Here is a 7112-nt window from a genome sequence, read left to right on the forward strand (position 1 = left end):
GAGCTGGGGGTCTGTCGGAATCAGGCAGTGGTTCTAACACACGAGGGTCTTGTTGATCCACTGAGCCAACACGGCCCCTCCCCAGACCTCTGTCCTTCTGACAGATTGCCAGGAACCCCTCACTCCTGTTTCCAGTGACCCTTCGCTGGACGCCTGCTGTCCAGCGGTGGGAAGGGGGCAAAACGGGCAGATACGGTTCTGCTTCGAGGACTCCATGTTCCATTGGAAGACAGCAAAGCGATGTACTGCAGGGACAGAGACAGGCAGAGGAGGGGTCAATCGAGGGGAGAGATAGGACAGGAGCGAGGCAGCCTTCCATCTGGCCACTTACGCCCAGCACTTGGCCAGCCTTTTACCCTGGGTGTGTCCGGCTCCGGGTCCGCCCCCAGCCTGGGCTGACATGAGCCCTGTAAGGGTGGGTGCACCCGCTCTTGCGCCCGTGTCTGTCCCTGACCAGAACTTTCCTCCGCTCCCTGTTGCCAATATGGGAGCCTCAAAACAGCAGAGGCTGTGTGTTCCTCTATGATTACTGAGTGTCACTGCAGGCCAAGCACAGAGATGGGTGCTGTGTGTGTGTGAAACCCCACGTGGCCCTCCACCGTGGGGACAAGCGCTGGCTTCCCCCTCACATGCAGTCTGGCTCCTGGAAGCCCCCCTTCATCCATGCCAGTCGTGGGACTCCTCTCTTCAAAACCACTGTCCTCAAGCCCCTGAGCTGGGGTCAACGCACCTTCATCTGCTGCTGGTGGCCCAGAGTCCCGGGAACTGGGCAGAGGCAGGAGACAGGGGCAGTGACAGGCATCTTCACCCTGTGTCTGGAGCCCTGCTCTGCCCACACCCCAGTGCCCTGCGAAAATCTGGCCCATGGAGACTCTCTGTCCTTAGGGGTGATGGAAGGTGGGATTTTTCCCAACAACCTGACTTGGTTTCTCCTGAAATGGGTGTTCCTAATATAATCTCAGAACTTGGAACTGGAAGAATGTTCTAGGTATGAAGCTTCCAGGCCCCACGGGGATGAAGTCAGAATCCTTGCAGAGGCAGAGCCCCCTGCGACCCTGCGTAGGAAATGCAGGAATTCGAGGCATGAGTGGCTCCTCAGCCGCCCCCCCCCCCCAACTCACTGTCTCCCTTTCTGGGGGCCGCACTGTGGACAGAGTAAGGAAGAGCCGACCCTGGGAACCACAGCTCACAGGGCCTCGCTCTGGGCTCTGGGCCCCGGGGGTCTCGATGACCCCACTGCTGAGGAATCCCTGCGTGATCCACGCTGCTGTGGTGCAGGGGTGAGAGCAGACGTGGGAAAGGATTGGGGTGACAGGAATCCCGGGGTACATGGTGACAATCTGGGAAACATGGATTGCGCAGTTCCCCTGATGCTGTGCCGTCTGCTCTGGGGAGACTAGCCCTCTTCTGCCCCAGCGGCTGTGGTGGCCTTTCTCCTTGCTTGTTTCCCAGCTCCCTGCAGAGGCCATGACCGAGGCACAATCTTCCTTCCCCAGCTTGTTTCTCGGGAGACCCCTAGATGCAGAATGACACCAAGGGGTGACGGCACCACGCCCCGGGAGCCACACAACTTGAACCCGAAACAGCCCCCAGGAATTCCAGGCTGAGCCCAGCCGTGGGGAGGGGGAGCCCCCGCCAGATCAGCCAGGCACACAGAGGTCACGCAGTCTGTCTCCTCCACCGTCCATGCAGCGTCGGCTGACTCTCCCGCACTCCTGGAGAGGAAGACCCTCCAGCTCCCAGCTCGGCAGCCCCAGCAACAAAGCTCTACAGAGAGACTCTAGGCAGTAAAGGGCACCTCCCCAGCACCTGAGAGCTGTGTCTGTACCTTCCTGGGACGTTCCCTTCCCCCTCTCCAAACATTCTGCATTTCACTCAGCTCTGCGGTGTGGCAGCTCCAACATGTGGTCATGAGGCTGTGCCTCCTGGGACTAGCAGGAGGCTTCCTCCAGTCTGCTCTTGTCCTGCAAAGGAGGCTGGCCTGCCCCCCGCCGGGCCCCCAGACCTGTCCCCCACCCCACTGGTGCTCTGTGCTGCCCCCTGGCTTCCTACCCACAACTGTCACAAATGCCAGACATTGGGCTGGATCCTCCAAAGGCAGAGCTCTTTGCCCCTTCCCCCACATGCAAGACTGGTGTATCCTATTCCCTGGATCCGCTGTGCTGTGGGCTAGCTCGCCAGGATTTGCATACCTACTAGTTGCAAGTGTGGACCCTTACACAACAACTCCCTCTTGCCCCCAGCCCCCAGGCCCTGGTAACCACTAGTCTACTCAAAAAGAATAGATCTACTGTATGACCCAGCAATTCCCAAATGGGTGTTTACCTAGAGGAAAACCGAAGCAGGGTCTCGAAAAGATTTCCACACACCATGTTCATTGCAGCATCATTCACAATAGCCAGGACATGCAAACAACCCGCATGCCCGTGCATGGATGAATGGAGAAATTATACACTCCATTATACAATGGAACACTATTCAGTCACAAGAAAGAAAGAAATCCTGCTATTTGCAACAATGTGTGTGGACCCAAAGAGAATTACGCTACATAAGATGAGTCAAAGACAAATGCTGTATGACCTCACTGATTCCTGGAATCTAAGAAAGTGTAGCTCCCTTTTTAAAGCTGGTGGCAACCAGGAATGGTTTCCAACCCTTAGTCTGGGAGGGAGGGCCATCCTACAGCCACTGAGCCCCTCCGGGCTATCAGACAGACTCAGTCCTTCTGTCCTCGCTTTTCGGATGGCGACTTTACATCTCAGGAGGGAGAGTGACTATCAGATAGACAGAAAAGAAAACAACCCACTCTGCAATGTTTGCAGAATCCTTTACAAGGAAATGTTGTAGCGAGAGCCTGGGATGGGTGGCCACATAGAAAGCAGCCTGACATAGACTAGTGCTAATTTCAGTATAAAAATTACAGTTGAAACATGAAAAATAATAGCCCTGTTTTCTACATATATTTTTTATTCATAGACTTTAAAGAGCATCCTGACAAGCTCTCATTCCCTCTGCCGGATCCCAGAACTGACTCTGACACACACAAATTCACCATCCCCTTCCCCCGCAGAGGGTCCTGCCCTGATGTGCTGGATAGTGAAACTCATTTCAGCCGGGCGGATGTTCAGATGCTTGAACACCAGCTCCTCTGGGCTTGGCGGCCTGACGCCTGGTGCGGCATGCGGTCCTTGGCGCAGAGGGAAACCAATCAAATCCACCAGAAGTGACAGCAGCCTCTGACCGCTTCTTCCCAGGACAGCCATGGCACCCTTGTGCTCACGCCCCACTGTCTACATGGCGCGAGCCTCATGGGAAGTCCCTGTGACTTGGGCAGGGACACCTCATGTGGCCCAGGACAGCTGTGGGGTGGTCCCTGCGCTCAGTGAGAAGGAAGTGAGTCATTCGGAAGAGCCACACCCCCTCACACCTGCTGCGTGCCAGGCCCGGACTCGGGCTGCTCCTGCCCGGAGCTCGGACTAGGGCTCGCTCCTGCATCCTGAGCAGCGTAGGACCCCTTCCCTCAAGGCCCCCCTTTGTGGCCGGGGACAAGTCACTTCCCCACTCTTGCTGTCGGCCTCATTACCCATTAAAAAAGTACTTGGGTTTTTCAGGTTTCTCAGAAATTCTAAGACACTGGCCTTTCCCCTTCACTTATGATTAAACTAATACTTTATTGGAGGTTGTGAATCAGCCCCAAGAACAGGATCTTAGCCCATGTCATCCGGCTGGAAGGGAAGGGGTCCTCCTGCCCTGCGTTAAAAGACAGAAAAGAGGGCCCTGGGGAGTTTATAGGGTCATGTCGGCTGTGCCTATTGAAAGCCTTGCTTCTGCACCCAGACACGCACAGGCTAGGCAGTGAGCACAGCAGAACTCCCCTGCAGTTCTCTGAGAGGCCAGGCGGTGAGTCCAGACCCAGGTGGCCAGGGCCACCAGCCCGCCTGCAAGGTGGAGACCCAAGGCAGACGCCCCGTCGGGGGTCTCTGACAGGAGCTCCGACAGGAGCTGTACCCAGGCCCGTGTGCCTGGCAGACTCACCCTACAGCACCCCGGGCTCCCTCCCACGGTCGCTGGCCTGGACAGAGGCTCCCGGGGCTCCTGCCTCAGTCAGCATCCCGCCCGTGACTCACAGTGACGGAGACTTCTTCTTCTGAGCTCTGGGGTTTGGGTGTCTGGCTCAGGCACCTGACGCCCCAGCTGGGGTCTGAAAACCCCCGAGGGTTTCTGGTGAGTTTGTAAGTTGTGAGAACTTTCATCTGAAGTCTGGACAGAGACTCCACAACACCTGGGTGTCCTGTGGCTAAGAGGTGAGTGGGTGCGGAGCCCTGGCAGGAGCTCAGGCCCCAGCGAACCCCCCGGGGGCTCATGCCTAAGGGGCAACGGACCAAATATTTGTTCAGCTTTGACTCGCTCTCGTTTCTGAGTGAGCTCAGGAGCTCTGGAGCGTGCCGTACTTCGTCATTCCTCTGTGCCCTTCAAGACCACTCCCGGACCCGGGACGCCCAGAAGTCTTCTCCACCTGCACACGGCACACTAGGGACTGAATCGTGCCCCTCCAGATTCGTAGGCTAAAGCCCTAACCCCCATGTGGAGATGGGGTCCCTGGGGAGGGAATTAAGGTTAAATGAGGTTGTAGACAAAAGCTTCATCCCACAGGACTTTGATGTCCTCATCAGGAGAGGATGAGAAGCACAGGACCCCGGCGGATTCTTCCTCCGGCGTTTGGGGCAGGACCTTGAGCCATGCCCGGGCAGGAGCTGAGGCCGGGTCCCCCTCACCACCATGGCCCTCACCGCCTGCCCCTCTGTCCTGGGCTCTTTGAGCAGTGCAGACGCAGTGGCTGGGAGAGAGTGGGGCAGGCATGAGGTTCCTGCCACTGGGTGACTTCTGAGCACTGGGGCTGGGTTACTAGGGACTGAGAGAATGGTGGGTCCTGTCAGCAGCCGTAACCAGGCTTTCCCTGCCGAACTAGGAAGGAGGGAGAGAGTGAGGGGAGACAGAGACACCAGATATTTCTCTCTCTCCCTCTTTCTCTCTCTGATACACACACACACACACACACACACACACACATGACTTGTACCCGTCCAGGTGAGGAGAAGAGTGGACACTGTAAATTTGCAAGGAACCAGCCAACTTTTTTTTTTTTCCATTCTCTTTTGCTAATCTCAAAAATTGATACTGAGAATGGTCTTGTTCTTTCTTCCATTGTTTAGAATGGGTGCTACATGGTCACCTCTGCCTTGAATCAGCTTCTGGCAAATTTAAATGAAGGAAGGAGTGATAGTAAGAATGATGAAAAAAATAACAGAAAAATTATATGCTCCCATTCTCTAAAGAAAGTTTGTTGACAAATAGGTGTTGAGGTTCTGGGCAAGACAAATCATCATTCACAGACAATCTGAAAGCAGACACACAGTTATTTTAGTTTTGCTACTTTTTTTTTTTTTTTGAGATTGATTATTATTCCTTCCTTCCTTCGAGAGAGAGAGAGAGAGAGAGTGAGCACTAGCAAGCAAGGGGACAGGCAGAGAGAGAGGGACAAGCAGACTCCATGCTGAGCGCAGAGCCCGACACGGGGCTTGATCTCATGACCCTGCGATCATGACCTGAGCTGAAGTCACAAGTCGGACATTCAACTGACTGAGCCCCCCAGGGACCCCTTGGTTTTGCTATTATCTTAACCCAGGGGGCCACACGTCACGATTGTCTATGACAGGTAGCGTCTTTGCTCAGTGTGAACAAGAAGGAGATGGTAACGGAACGGGGAGGATGATGTCGGCATCAGGGCTTCCCTCGTGCTGCTCACGGCAGGACAGTTCCCGAGGCGCTGTCCTTACTGTTGAGATTCATCACTCTCTTCCGAATGCACACGGAGGTCAACAGCCCCGCTGGCCCACTGCGTGGGGACATTACATCCTGGGCTTTCGGATGAGTCCCAGTCTCAGACATGGTTTTTCTATGGTCCCAGCTCTCTCAGCTCAGGGAAGAAGTATTTTTTTTCAAAAACCAGAGGATTGAGATGCAGATATTGGGAACGAGGGTAAGAAGACTGTGTACGAAAATGTCACCATCTGTGTTTGGTTGGTCATGGGTTGAAAGGGCCTCAGTGTATGAGCCCATCCTAGGGCTGCCACATGCAGGTATCAGTGACCTGGTGGGGTTTGAGGTCTTTGAAGAGAATGAGATCCTTCTTAGGCTCTGAGTTAGACAGATGATCTCTCTAAAATGTCCCCTAAATAATTTTTAAACTGTTGTCCAAGTTTTCAACATGGTGATTTTGGAACTTGAACTCACCTTAAAAATGTTTGCCTGTTTCAAATACAACTGAGTCAAAGGTGTAGAGCAACCACAACCCCCATTCTGGTTCGATGGGCTCCTTCTGGAAGATTCTAGGCCACCTCCTTTGCTCAGCCAAGTCCTCGTGCCCTGCCTTCTGCGAATAGCCTGGCCCCATCGGCAGGCTCCCTGCACGTCCTCATCCTTGGACGCTTCCTCCAGAAGCTTCTTCTCAGCTGACCCTGCCCAAGCTTGTCCGGCTGCCACCCCAGAACACCACAGCTCGGAGCCCATGACCCATGTTGCTGAGAGCTCTCCGCTGGCCTGCCGACAGCCTCCTCCTGGCTGGGCCCCCCCCAGGGTGGAGAGAGGGCTCTGGATTTAGGGCATCAGTCTGCTGGGCCCTCCCAGGGTGGAGAGAAGGCTCTGGATTTAGGGCATCAGTCCCACCTCGGGGGCCCACCCTCAGGATCTCATTTTCCCCTGATCACCTCCCACAGGCCCTGCCCCCGGTGCCACTTCATTACGGATTAGAACTTCACCGTGAAAGTTTGGGGGCACGGCATTCAGTCCACAGCACCCCCAGGACCATCTCCCCTGCGTGTCCCAGCAGAACCACGGCTCCAGCCCAGGTGTGAATGCAGGGCCTCTGCCCCGCCGCTCCCAGCTCCCCACCGGCCCCACCCCTTCCACTCCAGACACTCTGTGGTGCATCCAAGCCCCCCCCCACAACACACTCCCTCTCTCTGCTTCTCACTAGAACACTCTAGCCTTCAGCCAGAACCTCCTGAGATGGGCTCAGGCTGACCTCCTAAGCACACCTGTTTAACAGAGGA

The sequence above is a fragment of the Mustela nigripes genome, chromosome 12 (assembly GCF_022355385.1).
Source record: "Mustela nigripes isolate SB6536 chromosome 12, MUSNIG.SB6536, whole genome shotgun sequence".
NCBI lineage: Eukaryota > Metazoa > Chordata > Mammalia > Carnivora > Mustelidae > Mustela > Mustela nigripes.